Here is a 15,346-nt window from a genome sequence, read left to right as displayed (position 1 = left end):
TACTGGGCAGGAGTAGTAACCAGATTAAATCGGGTACGTTTTATATCCAGCCGTGAAAATACTGCCCCCTAGCCATAACAGGTTAACTTTCACTGCTATGCGGACGATACACAGCTGTACACTTCGATGAAACATGGTGAAGCCCCAAAATTGCCCTCCCTGGAAGCCTGTGTTCCAGACATAAGGAAGTGGATGGCGGCAAATTTTTACATTTCAAACTCAGACAAAACAGAGATGCTAGTTCTAGGTCCCAAGAAAAAGGAAAACGGAAGCTAGCTGTCCTCCGGTTACACCATGGTGCTACACCAGAGAGTGCTGTTGAAGTTACCATGGACTTTCATTGGAAAACAGTGTGTTTTAATCAAGTATTTGGTGACATATCAATATATTTAGTATAGTTTTATCTGAAAAGGATAACTTTAATGTTTCACTATTTTTATGAAATTTCAATGAGTAGGATGGTCCTCCCCTTCTTCCTCTGAGCAGCCTCCACTGGTGGACACTCCTTCAAATGAGTGGATTTCTCCTATTTCAGCCACACCAGTTGCTGACAGGTGTATAAAATTGAGCAGACAGCCGTGCAATCTCCGTAGACAAACATTGGCAGTAGACTGGCCTTCCTGAAGAGCTAAGTGACTTTCAACGTGGCACTGTCATAGGATAGCACCTTTCCAACAAGTCAGTTTGTCACATTTCTGCCCTGCCAGAGCTGCTCCGATCAACTGTTAATACTGTTATTGTGAAGTGGAAACATCTAGGAGCAACAACAACTCGGCCACGAAGTGGTAGGCCACACAAGCTCACAGAATGGTACAGCCGAGTGCTGACTCGCATAGTGCGTAAAAATCATCTGTCTTTGGTTGCAACACTCACTTCTGAATTCCAAACTGCCTCTGCAAGGTACGTCAGCACAAGAACTGTTAGTCGGGAGCTTCACAAAATGGGTTTCAATGTCCAAGCAGCCACACACAAGCCTAAGATCACCATGCGCAATGCCAAGCGTCGGCTGGAGTGGTGTAAAGCTCGTCGCCATTGTGCTCTGGAGAAGTGGAAACACATTCTCTGGAGTGATGAATCACGCTTCACCATCTGGCAGTCCGACGGATTAATCAGGGTTTTGCGGATGCCAGGAGAACGCTACCAGCCCCAATGCATAGTTCCTACTGTAAAGTTTGGTGGAGGGGCGGTTTTTCATGGCTATGCTAGGCCCCTTAGTTCACTGCAGGGAAATGTTAATGCTACAGCATTCTAGACGATTCTGTGCTTCCAACTTTGTGGCAACAGTTAGGGGAAGGCCCTTTTCTTTTTCAGCATGATAATGTCCCTGTGCACAAAGCGAGGTCCATACAGACATGGTATGTCGAGATTGGTGTGGAAGAACTTGACTGGCCTGCACAGAGCCCTGACCTCAACTCCATAAAACACCTTTGAGATGAATTGGAATGCTGACTGCGAGCCAGACCTAACTGCCCAACATCAGTGCCAAACCTCACTAATGCTTTTGTGTCCTTGCAGCAATGTTCCAACATCTAGTGGAAAGCCTTCCCAGAAGAGTGGAGGCTGTTATAGCAGCAAAGGAGGGACCAACTCCATATTAATGCCTATGATTTTGGAATGAGCGGTTTGACGAGCAGACGTCCACATACTTTTGTTCATGTATTGTAAATGAAGTAAAAGTATGATGGGGAGAAAGAGGGAGAATGGGTGAGTTGATGAGCGAGGGGAAGCGAACAATGCATAATTATGTAATCGGCAATTGTGAATGAAGAACAGGGTGGGCCATTCTATTGTATTGGTACAGTATATTTTTGATTATAATCTCAAAATGGTATGTACCCTCTATTAGTCCATCAAATCCAATTAGTCTTATCAGTCTACTCTGGCCTACTTGAGTACACAGTGAAAGTGTGCGTAATTTACAATGGCAAGAAGACGAAGACGAATGGATGTACAAGCTGCTTTAGCGCTGCTACAAGATCTGAATGAAAATGAGTCATGAATAAAGAAATTAATCATGACATCTCTGATTATGCTTTTGAATCTGAGCCTCACCTTGAACCTACCCCTTTAAGGGATGGCACTGTTTGAATAGAACAAACCGGTGACAATGCTACAGGCCGATTATCACTGAGAGAGCAAAGAACACATCAGCAATGCACTCACCAGCTTTTGTTGTTTTATGTGACATGGGTATGCTACAGCACATCAGGGACTGTACTGTGGCTGAGACACTGCCTGGGATCTGTCTGTTGATGAGCTGGAAGCATTTTTTTCACTCCTGTATGTCAATGGAGCATTCTGTGGAAAGAGCGTGTATTCTGGTCAGACGTATAGGATACATTTCTTTGGACAAAACGAGAACGCGTCACCCGGAAACAGACAAATTCGCCATGGTACACAGCACATTAGCCAGTGTTACCTAGTGTGGATTTTTCAGTGTAAAATGTATAGTGTTGATTCAGGATTCAAATTAACTCTGTAAGTGTGAAATTAACACTCAGTGGTGTAAAATAACCCCAGTGTTGGTGTTAATACCCAGTGTTGAGTGTGAGAGTTTGATTGTGTCATTTTTTAAAACTCTGTGGCGAGTAGAACGTTACCATCAAAACCACACCCATCATATTTGCCAGCATGCTCTATTGCAGGTAGATTGTTTAGTATTGTTTATAATATCTGTGTTTTTGCATGCACATTGATTGATTGATTCATCTTATTCTACACAAAAATAAATAACCTCTTTTTTCTAAACTAATCCAATCAGTTAGATGTATTGCACCCATTACCGAAATGATTGTTCCAGTTTAAATAGTTTAGGTAGTCTCCTTTGACAATGTCCCAAACCCTGACTGTCATTCTGAATGCAGATTGTGGGGGATTACAAATTCCAACTGTCCTAACTCTGGCTGGACTCAAATAGAAATGTCACATCACTTTGCAAGCCAGCATACTGTGACTTGCAGGCTTGATTTGGCCTGTAAACTAGGAGTTTCTAACACAGCCTTAACACATTTAGTTTTTTGACCTAGCAATACACAGATGATTCAAATAATCAAAGCTTGATGAAGAGCTCATTATTTGAATCAGCTGTGTAGTGCTAGGGCAAAAAACGAAACATACAGTACACCCCTTGGGTTCCCCAGGACCGAGTTTGGGAAACGCTGTCCTAACACCACTTTGTTAGGGTAAAACTAGGCCTCCAAAGTAAATCTTTATGAAATATGTAATGTATTGTCATAAAGTTTAATTTTAATGATTACATTCGCCTAGGTACTCATTTGGTGAAAGCCACAGGCCTTTAAACAACCATCTTTTTCACTAACAAATAGCCATGGGTGGCAACTCTACAATTCACTCGAAAAGAAAAGGCACAATAAAGATATATGCAAATGAAGCTTTACACCACACAGTTTTAATTACACCATAGTGTTAAATTTGAGCAACACTGGCCAGTGCAATGCAGTGTTCATTTTTTACACTTTGAAGTGTTACATTAACACTCAAAATGTAAGACTATAATCAGAGTATATTTTAGTGTTAAAATTAGCTCTTTGTGTTGAGTTATCATTGCAAAATCGAATGTGTATCCAACGTATAAATAATTGTCAATTTTTGACTACTGTCATAACGACACATTCATTATAATGCCATTATTGCTTTTGTGCTGTTTTTCACTATTTATCAAGCACACTTGGCACTTATAATGATGTTTAGGCTACTGATGTTTTCATAATTTGACCGCACATCTTGCTGTTTGTGCGTCTTGGTGGTTAGGGTATTCTTTTTTGTGGTGGTTATAAAAATAATCTGTTAACGTGTTCCAACATATGCTTTCTGTGTCATAGTTGTAACAAAGGCAATCCACTAATAACATTGAATGAAAACTATAATTTTTTGTTTACTTGTGGTTTTCTGTTTAAACATACACTGACTGTACAAAAGATTAGGAACAGCTGCTTTTTCCATGACATAGACTGACCAGGTCAATCCAGGTGAAAGCTATGATCCCTTATTAATGTCACTTGTTAAATCCACTTCCATCAGAGTAGATGAAGGGGAGGAGAGAGGTTAAATAAGTATTTTTAAGCCTTGAGACTATTGAGACATGGATGGTATTGTCACGCCCCTGATCCGTTTCACCTGTTCTTGTGATTGTCTCCACCCCCTCCAGGTGTCGTTTATTTTCCCCAGTGAATTTATCCCAGTGTTTCCTGTCTCTCTGTGCCAGTTCATCTTGTATGTTTTCAGGTCAACCAGTGTATTTTCCCGTGCTCCTGTTTTCTATTCTCTTTTTCTAGTCTTCCTGGTTTTGAACCTTGCCTGTTTTTCTGGACTCCGTACCCGCCTGTCTGCCACTCTTTACCTCTTGGACTCAGAATCTGGTTTTGACTTCATGTCTGTCCATGACCATTCTCTTGCCTACTCCGTTTGGATTCTAAATAAACAACAAAGACTCTAACCATCTGTCTCCTGTGTCTGCATCTGGGTCTCGCCTTGTGCCCTTATAGGTATGTGCCATTTAGAGAGGGAATGGGCAAGACAAAAGATTTAAGTGCATTTGAACGGGGTAATGTAGTAGGTGCAAGGCACACCGGTTTGAGTGTCGAGAATGGCAATGCTGCTGGGTTTTTCATGCTCAAGTTTCCTATGTGTATCAAAAATGATCCACCACCCCAAGGACATCCAGCCAACTTGACATAACTGTGGGAAGCATTGGAGTCAACATGGGCCATCCCCTTGGAATGCTTTTGACACCTTATCGAATTGAGACTGTTTTGAGGGCAAAAAAAGGTGTTCCTAATGTTTTGTACACTGAGTATAGCTAATAGTGGAGGCTCCTCAGAGGAGGAAGGGAAGGATCATCCTCAGTGAATTTCATAAAAATTGTGAAACATTAAAGTTTTTTGATCATTTTTAAATAAAACTACTATTAAATAATTGATTAAAACACACTGTTTTGCAATGAAGGTTTACGGTAGTGTCACGGATTCCTCCGGTACTGCTGCTCATTCCGTGCACCAGTTCCGGAGGTCTACGTCACCGGCCTCGAGGTGACACTGAACTGTCTCATTACGCACACCTGATTCCAGTTCCCCTGATTAGTAATTGTAGATATGTGCCCTCGGTTTACCATTGTCTTGTCGGTTATTGTTCCCATGTCCATTGGTCTTGAGTATCTGTGCTTTGTTTCGGCTTTCGTGCTGCGTGTATTGTGTACTCGTTATTATGGGTCTCGACCCGTGTATTGTTGTGCACTTGATATTACGTGTCTTGTCCCGTGTATTGGTATTGCGGGTCTTGTCCTGTGTATTTAGAGCTTTTACCTCACTCTTTTGTTTGGGTTACATCCCTGTGTTTTTGTATACGTGTTTGTTTTGGGCTTCGTCCCTGTGCCTTTTCATGGCATGTTGTGTATATTTGGGGTGGAGTATTAAACCCCCCCTATTACGAATTCCTGCACCTGTCTCCAATCATTTATACAACGTGACAAGTAGCCTCAACAGCACTCTGTAGCACTATGGTGTAGCTGGGGGACAGCTACTTTCCATCCTCTTCTGGGTACATTGACTTCAATAAAAAAAACCTAGGAGGCTCGTGGTTCTCACCCCCTTCCATAGGCTTACACAGTAATTAGGACTACTTCCGGAGGACATCCTCCAACCTATCAGAGCTCTTGCAGCATGAACTGACATGTTGTCCACCCAAAGTATCACAGAATGAGTCTAGTACTGAAAGCATAACTGCCTGGAATGGCAATTGCTCGGCCTCCGACCTCAAGGCACTACAGGGGTAGTGCATATGGCCCAGTACATCACTGGGGCTAAGCTGCCTGCCATCCAGGACCTCTATACCAAGCGGTGTAAGAGGAAGGCCCTAAAAATTGTCAAAGACCCCAGCCACCCCTGTCATAGATTGGTCTCTCTACTACTGCATGGCAAGCGGTACCGGAGTGCCAAAAAGTCTTCTCAACAGTTTTTACCCCCATGCCATAAAACTCCTGAACAGGAAATCAAATGGCTACCCGGACTATTTGCATTGTGTGCCCCCCCCCCCCCCCCCCCAACCCAGCTTTTACGATGCTGCTGCTACTCTCTGTTTATCATATATGCATAGTCACTTTAACTATACATTCATGTACATACTACCTCAATTGGCCCGACCAACCAGTGCCCCCGCACATTGGCTAACCGGGCTGTCTGCATTGTGTCCCACCACCCGCCAACCCCTCCTTTACGCTACTCTCTGTTTATCATATATGCATAGTCACTTTAACCATATCTACATGTACATACTACCTCAATCAGCCCGACTAACCGGTACCTGTATATAGCCTAGCTAGTGTATATAGCCTCGCTACTGTTATTTTTCACTGTCTTTTTACTGTTGTTTTTATTTCTTTACTTACCTATTGTTCACCTAATACCTTTTTTGCACTATTGGTTAGAGCCTGTAAGTAAGCATTTAACTGTAAGGTCTTAAGTAAGCATTTAACCTGTTGTATCCGGCGGACGTGACAAACTTTGATTTGATAAGCTACAGCTAGTCAGCACTGCAGTGCATAAAATGTGGTGAGTAGTTGACTCAAAGAGAGAGAAAGACAATACTTGAACAGTTTTTAACAAATTAATGTATTCAAAAATGAAGAAGCGAGAGAGAGAAAGCTAACTATATTTATATATATATATGTATATTAAACTTTCACTTACTTAGCAAGCAAATTCAGCTAGCTAGTTTAGCCTACTCAAACACCTGGCTCAAAAAGAGGGATGCTATGTTACCTAGCTGACCATGGCTATCCAACACTGGAACTCTTCTAAGTCAAGGTAAGTTTTTGGTTTTCTAAATGTATTGCTACTGGGGCCCACCAGTGTAACAGCTAGTACACTGTACTGCATGATTGTAGCAGGTTTACTAACATGTTTGTTTTAGTAGTTATGTTGTTGACTTGACGTTAGCTAATATGGTGACAACAATGTAGGCTGTGTGTAGTGGTTAGCGGTTATGATATGAAGGTGTGGCTTGGGAAGTTTTTTTCCCTTGGTCAGAGACAGATGTGTTGTGCACTGAAGTCCACAAGTGAAGGGAAAAGGTGAGCGAGTAGATGCGTGAAGAAATTATACAACGATCTGATCCGGCTGCTATGAAAGTGAACTGCCTGCGTGTGATCAGGGGTGTATTCATTCCGCCGATTCTGTTGAAAAGAAAAACGGAAGCAAACTGAACAAAACTGGAATAAACATACCTGAATTTGTCCAAAAGAAACTCTTGTTTGCAGCTGTTGGACTAATAATTACACCCTAGATCAGCTACATGCAGGCAAGATTATGCAAGGTGATATTGAACGTGTCAATCTCTTTCACCTTGATTACTAAAATGTATCTAGACCTGTGAACCTACGTTGTAAACTTTCATTCATAGGCTAGGTTGTAACAACCTCATGATGGGTATAGGGAAAATTTGACTATCATATAGTAGTCTAAACCTATCGATGTTAGATTGAGCTGGGTGAATGGAATATGAATGACATGCTGTAATAGAAATAAGGCTATGCTCATACAAAAAATGATCCTCCTCCCTCATCATAAACGACACCTATCGCCACTGATTGCTAACAGTAACAAACTAATGAAAATGCTATTGTGTAATTTAAATAAATAAAAATTGTTATTCTAATGTTACCTTCAAATGCAACCAAATGATTATTTTTTGCGATGGCATATATGACATGTATTAATTACAATGTTAGAATGTTGCAGTCAGAATGACTGCTCATTAGCTTGAAGGGGGGGGGGGGTTACCTCGAGGCCCAGTGGTTCTAGCGTTAAATCAATTAATTGACAACAACACAGGGCAATACATAATGTCAAAGATGATCACTAACATGATTTCACTTTCTATTAAAGGTAATGATGCAAACCAAACCGAACCCAATGACATGGATGATGAGCAGAGCAGTGGGAGTCAGAGCACCGATGAGCAGTGGGAGTCAGAGCACCGATGAGCAGAGGGAGTCAGAGCACCGATGAGCAGAGGGAGTCAGAGCACCGATGAGCAGAGTGAGGGGAACAAGAGCCATTCAAGATGGGCCATTCCTGTGGCACAAAGCAGGAGTTGCAGCGATGGAACAAGACTGTAACTACCAATTGGGGAGAAAAGGGGAGTAAAAGTATAAATAAATCACATCTCAGTCCATCCCGGCAACAGTGTGCCTCTCTGGCCTTGCTGGTACAGAGATGAATTGGCAAAAACCCGGGCATCGTGGACTGTTCGTGGCCAGTAGATTGTCAGTTGGAGCCAGGATACCAATATGGGTCTCATCTATAGCACCTGCACCTGCACACTGTGGAAACCTCCATTTATCACAATAACTCTGTCACTCGCATATTTACAGGGACTGCCTGTCTACAGTTAGTATTCTGGTGAGTCAGATTGGGCCAAAGAACATCACACAGGTGTAGGAAGGTATCTCTTCTCATCCTGGAATTGAGGAGCCATTCTGTCAGTCGAGTTGTCACTCATGTGCTGCCACTAATCAAAGGAATGGGAATGTGCCCAGAATCTCCTGTGACAGTAGGTGAAAGTATTCTTTCAAGGCTAATGAATGTGTCTCCAATTGGGAACAATACGTTTAGTAGACTAGGCTACATCAGATCATTTTGATTCGCATAAATTATTGATTGATACTCTTGATTCACTATTGCAGTATAATAAATCGATTTTAGTCTAATTATGCTTTTATTTTGTTTTGAATGGCCTAAACATAATATAAATATTCAATAGCAATTTAGCCTATTCCTATTATTAGAACACAATTTGTCTGGGCTGCTCTATGGGGCAGTTTGATTGTATCATCAGCTCATGACTGATTACCTGATGGCTCTTGCATGGAAAATGTCCAGGGTCGCTATACAATTGAATGAACTCATCAGTGCTAGCCTTCTGTCTGGTACAAGCAGCGCATCTAATGCTGTGATAGTGAAGCAACACATTATACACTGCACGCAGTTGGGACAAGCGGTCATATTGCTCAGCTGTTTAAGTGTTCTTTTGTTGGTAGGAGCACCAAATTAAAAGTAATAGCGAGAGGGTCGCAACACAGCACATCTGATGATCCATGACTGTTGTGATTTGGGACTCCCTGACACATTTCTGTCCAGTAAGTGAATGACCTGCACGAACACATGGCTTTGTTAACAAATTGTGTTGAGCTTGCTATGCGCTTGAGATGTGGCAGTGTGAAATCAACCAGACCAAATGAAGAAAATACATTGTAACAGATAACTGAACACCAATTCGAACTAAAGCAAACAAACCTGTGTGAAAATGCCCTTATGGCATAACTAGGCCGTCAAAGAAAGGCCTGGTGATATATGTAATGTTGTTATAAACGGTTTAATTTTAAAGGCTAATATGGCTGGTGGAACTGTTCATAGAGGGTTCTAGGAGGAACCCTTCAAAGACAAAAGGGTTCTTGGTAGAACCGTTCATGGAGGGTAATAGAAAGAACATTTCATAGATGGTTCTAATTAAGTATAACCTTTTAAAGTTGCACACCAGTCTCCTTTTCACCTCATTTAACACCTGATTCACTTCACAAAAGGCACATCTCAATAGGTGGTCCAGGTAAACCATGACATAGCACAAGTGTGGGGGGGCTTTCTTCTTTTGTTTTCTATTGCTCCTCTATTTTTCCTCAAGCAAGGGGGGAGGCAGATGACATTGCCACTTTCCATCAAACCAACTTCTTGAAGGCCCTACTCAAAGTTTGAACTATTTTGCTCAAAACACATTTTCATAATCTTTAGTGTGTGTACTTTTGTAACGCCCTGACCTTAGAGACGTTTATTTTCCTCTAGTTTGGTTAGGTCAGGGTGTGATGTGGGCAATATAGTTTTTCTATTTCTTTGTTTTGGCTGAGTGTGGTTTCCAATCAGAGGCAGCTGCCCATCATTGTCTCTGATTGGGAACCATACTTAGGCAGCCCTTTTTCCCTCCTTGAGTTGTGGGATCTTGTTTATGTGTAGGTGCAGGTTATGCAATCCATGACGGCACGTTTCGTTCGTTTGTTCTGTATTGTTTTGGTGCGTTTCCTTTATTAAACATGTGGAACTCTACGCACGCTGCGCCTTCGTCTCATCATTCTTACGACGAGCGTGACAACTTTACTGTATTTATATTTGGTATATCACTTTACAACAGGAAAAGCAAAAAAAATCACAGGAGTACATCTTCAACAGACATTTCTATGAAGAACCCTTCATAGAGGGTTCTACCTAGCACCAAAAAGGTTTCTCCTATGGGGACAAACCGAAGAACCCTATATGGTTCTACTTAGAAGCTTTTTTTCTAAGAGTGTATTTATCCCTATGTGTCCCCCCCCAAACTCAATTCCTTACCCTAAACTGGGTCCGTATCCTATTCCCAACCCTACCCCCTAAACATTTATCCTAAACCCAAACCCTCCCTCTTTTTATCTGTCCTGTTTCGTCTGGTCCTTTGATTTTAAATTGCACTTTTATTGATGCACATCAAATCAAATGTATTTATATAGCCCTTCGTACATCAGCTGATATCTCAAAGTGCTGTACAGAAAACCAGCCTAAAACCACAAACAGCAAGCAATGCATGTGAAAGAAGCACGGTGGCTAGGAAAAACTCCCTAGGAAAAACTCCCTAGAAAGGCCAAAAACCTAGGAAGAAACCTAGAGAGGAACCAGGCTATGAGGGGTGGCCAGTCCTCTTCTGACTGTGCCGGGTGGATATTATAACAGAACATGGTCAAGATGTTAAAATGTTCATAAATGACCAGCATGGTCAAATAATAATAATCATAGTAGTTGTCGAGGGTGCAACAAGCACGTCCGGTGAACAGGTCAGGGTTCCATAGCCGCAGGCAGAACAGTTGAAACTGGAGCAGCAGCATGGCCAGGTGGACTGGGGACAGCAAGGAGTCATCATGCAAGGTAGTCCTGAGGCATGGTCCTAGGGCTCAGGTCCTCCGAGAGAAAGAAAGAAAGAGAGAGAATTAAAGAGAGCATATTTAAATTCACAATGGACACCGGATAAGACAAGAGAAATACTCCAGATGTAACAGACTGACCCTAGCCCCCCGACACATAAACTACTGCAGCATAAATACTGGAGGCTGAGACAGGAGGGATCAGAAGACACTGTGGCCCTATCCGATGATACCCCCGGACAGGGCCAAACAGGCAGGATATAACCCCACCCACTTTGCCAAAGCACAGCCCCCACACCACTAGAGGGATGTCTCCAACCACCAAATTACCGTCCTAAGACGAGGCCGAGTATAGCCCACAAAAGATCTCCGCCACGGCACAACCCAAGGGGGGGGGGGTTGCCAACCCAGACAGGAAGACCACGTCAGTGACTCAACCCACTCAAGTGACGCACCCCTCCCATGGACGGCATGGAAGAACACCAGTAAGGAGGGGAACCGGCAAGGCATAGACAGCAAGGGCGGTTCGTTGCTCCAGCCTTTCCGTTCACCTTCACACTCCTGGGCCAGACTATACTTAATCATAGGACCTACTGAAGAGATTAGTCTTCAGTAAAGACTTAAAGGTTGAGACTGAGTCTGCGTCTCTCACATGGGTAGGCAGACCATTCAATAAAAATGGAGCTCTATAGGAGAAAGCCCTACCTCCAGCCGTTTGCTTAGAAATTCTAGGGACAATTAGGAGGCCTGCGTCTTGTGACCGTAGCGTACGTGTAGGTATGTACGGCAGGACCAAATCGGAAAGATAGGTAGGAGCAAGCCCATGTAATGCTTTGTAGGTTAGCAGTAAAACCTTGAAATCAGCCCTTGCCTTAACCTGTTGGGTCTAGGGGGCAGCATTTGCACGTCTGGATAAAAAAAATGTACCCGATTTAATCTGGTTACTAATCCTACCCAGTAACTAGAATATGCATATACTTATTATATATGGATAGAAAACACTCTAAAGTTTCCAAAACTGTTTGAATGGTGTCTGTGAGTATAACAGAACTCATTTGGCAGGCAAAACCCTGAGACATTTTCTGACAGGAAGTGGATACCTGATGTGTTGTATTGATTTTAAACCTATCCCATTGAAAAACACAGGGGTTTAGGAATATTTTGGCACTTCCTATTGCTTCCACTAGATGTCACCAGCCTTTACAAAGTGTTTTGAGTCTTCTGGAGGGAGATCTGACCGAACAAGAGCCATGGAACGGTGATGTCCCATTAGACACCTGGCGCGCTACTTCATGTTGGGTACCCTCGTTCCAATACGTTATAAAAGGCTATGCATTCGTCCACCTTGAATATTATTCATGTTCTGGTTAAAAAAGGCCCTAATGATTTATGCTATACAACGTTTGACATGTTTGAACGAACGGAAATATATTTTTTCCCCTCGTTCATGACGAGAAGTCCGGCTGGCTTACATCATGTGCTAACGAGACGGAGATTTTTGGACATAAATGATGAGCTTTTTTGAACAAAACTACATTCGTTATGGACCTGTGATACCTGGAAGTGACATCTGATGAAGAGAATCAAAGGTAATGGATTATTTACATAGTATTTTCGATTTTAGATCTCCCCAACATGACGTCTAGTCTGTATCGCAACGCGTATTTTTCTGGGCACAGTGCTCAGATTATTGCAAAGTGTGATTTCCCAGTAAGGTTATTTTTAAATCTGGCAAGTTGATTGCGTTCAAAAGATGTAAATCTATAATTCTTTAAATGACAATATAATATTTTACCAATGTTTTCTAATTTTAATTATTTAATTTGTGACGCTGACTTGACTGCCGGTTATTGGAGGGAAACGATTTCCTCAACATCAATGCCATAGTAAAACGCTGTTTTTGTATATAAATATGAACTTGATAGAACTAAAAATGCATGCATTGTCTAACATAATGTCCTAGGAGTGTCATCTGATGGAGATTGTAAAAGGTTAGTGTATCATTTTAGCTGGTTTTATGGTTTTGGTGACCCTGTCTTTGACTTGACAAAACATTACACACAACTCTTGTAAATGTACTGTCCTAACATACTCTAAATTTATGCTTTCGCCGTAAAACCTTTTTGAAATCGTAAAACGTGGTTAGATTAAGGAGATGTTTATCTTTCAAATGGTGTAACATAGTTGTATTTTTGAAAAATTTGAATTTTGACATTTATTTGGATTCAAATTTGCCGCTCTTGAAATGCACCTGCTGTTGATGGAGTGCACCACAGGTGGCACGCTAGCGTCCCACCTAGCCCCAAGAGGTTAACAGGAAGCCAGTGTAGGGAGGCTAGCACTGGAGTAATATGATCAAATTTTTTGGTTCTAGTCAGGATTCTAGCGGCCGTATTTAGCACTAACTGAAGTTTGTTTAGTGCTTTATCCGGGTAGCCGGAAAGTAGAGCATTGCAGTAGTCCAGCCTAGAAGTAACAAAAGCATGGATACATTTTTCTGCATCATTTTTGGACAGAAAGTTTCTGATTTTTGCAATGTTACGTAGATGGAAAAAAGCTGTCCTTGAAACAGTCTTGATATGTTCTTCTAAAGAGAGATCAGGGTCCAGAGTAACGCCGAGGTCCTTCAGTTTTATTTGAGACGACTGTACAACCATCCAGATTAACTGTCAGATTCAACAGAAGATCTCTTTGTTTCTTGGGACCTAGAACAAGCATCTCTGTTTTTTCTGAGTTTAAAAGTAGAAAGTTTGCAGCCATCCACTTCTTTATGTCTGAAACACAGGCTTCTAGCGAGGGCGGTTTTGGGGCTTCACCATGTTTCATTGAAATGTACTGCTGTGTGTCGTCCGCATAGCAGTGAAATTTAACATTATGTTTTCGAATGACGTCCCCAAGAGGTAAAATATATAGTGAAAACAATAGTGGTCCTAAAACAGAACCTTGAGGAACACCGAAATTTACAATTGATTTGTCAGAGGACAAACCATTCACAGAGACAAATGATATCTTTCTGACAGATAAGATCTAAACCAGGCCAGAACTTGTCCATGTAGACCAATTTGGGTTTCCAATCTCTCCAAAAGAATGTGGTGGTCGATGGTATCAAAAGCAGCACTAAGATCTAGGAGCACGAGGACAGATGCAGAGCCTCGGTCTGACGTCATTAAAAGGTCATTTACCACCTTCACAAGTGCAGTCTCAGTGCTATGATGGGGTCTAAAACCAGACTGAAGCGTTTCGTATACATTGTTTGTCTTCAGGAAGGCAGTGAGTTGCTGCGCAACAGATTTTTCAAAATTTTTTGAGAGGAATGGAAGATTCGATATAGGCCGATAGTTTTTTTATAATTTCTGGGTCAAGATTCGGCTTTTTCAAGAGAGGCTTTATTACTGGCACTTTTAGTGAGCTTGGTACACATCCGGTGGATAGAGAGCCGTTTATTATGTTCAACATAGGAGGGCCGAGCACAGGAAGCAGCTCTTTCAGTAGTTTAGTTGGAATAGGGTCCAGTTTTGCAGCTTGAGGGTTTAGAGGCCATGATTATTTTCATCATTGTGTCAAGAGATATAGTACTAAAACACTTTAGTATCTCCCTTGATCCTAGGTCCTGGCAGAGTTGTGCAGACTCAGGACAATGGAGCTTTGGAGGAATACGCAGATTTCAAGAGGAGTCCGTAATTTGCTTTCTAATGATCATGATCTTTTCCTCAAAGAAGTTCATAAATTTATTACTGCTGAAGTGAAAGCCCTCCTCCATTTGCGAATGCTGCTTTTTAGTTAGCTTTGCGACAGTATCAAAAAGACATTTCGGATTGTTCTTATTTTCCTCAATTAAGTTGGAAAAATAGGATGATCGAGCAGCAGTGAGGGCTCTTCGATACTGCATGGTACTGTCTTTCCAAGCTAGTCGGAAGACTTCCAGTTTGGTGTGACGCCATTTCCGTTCCAATTTTCTGGAAGCTTGCTTCAGAGCTCGTGTATTTTCTGTATACCAGGGAGCTAGTTTCTTATGACAGATGTTTTTAGTTTTTAGGGGTGCAACTGCATCTAGGGTATTGCGCAAGGTTAAATTGAGTTCCTCGGTTAGGTGGTAAACTGATTTTTGTCCTCTGACGTCCTTGGGTAGGCAGAGGGAGTCTAGAAGGGCATCAAGGAATTTTTGGGTTGTCTGAGAATTTATAGCACGACTTTTAATGCTCCTTGGTTGGGGTCTGAGCAGATTATTTGTTGCAATTGCAAACGCAATAAAATGGTGGTTCGATAACTTCTTGGGGCTATGTGGGACGCTAGCGTGCCACCCGTGGTGCACCCTATCAACAGCAGGTGCATTTCAAGAGCGGCAAATTTGAAACCAAATAAATGTCAAAATTCAAATTTTTCAAACAT

General features: G+C 42.0%; 1 long non-coding RNA gene across 1 annotated transcript in view; it reads left to right on the top strand.

Annotated features, from left to right (window-relative positions):
* Window positions 1-10,112, top strand: part of LOC123728952 (uncharacterized) — a 31,257-nt gene extending 21,145 nt beyond the window's left edge. Inside the window, exon 3 of the long non-coding RNA XR_006760637.2 lies at window positions 7,902-10,112. This is a non-coding gene — a long non-coding RNA (uncharacterized LOC123728952). The remainder of the gene's footprint in view (window positions 1-7,901) is intronic.
* Window positions 10,113-15,346: the final 5,234 nt, after the last annotated feature.

This window comes from Salmo salar, chromosome 19, assembly GCF_965601325.2.
Source record: "Salmo salar chromosome 19, fSalSal1, whole genome shotgun sequence".
NCBI classification, from domain to species: Eukaryota; Metazoa; Chordata; class Actinopteri; order Salmoniformes; family Salmonidae; genus Salmo; species Salmo salar.
The sequence above is the reverse complement of the archived record's forward strand: the minus strand, read 5'-3'. Positions and strand labels throughout refer to the sequence as shown.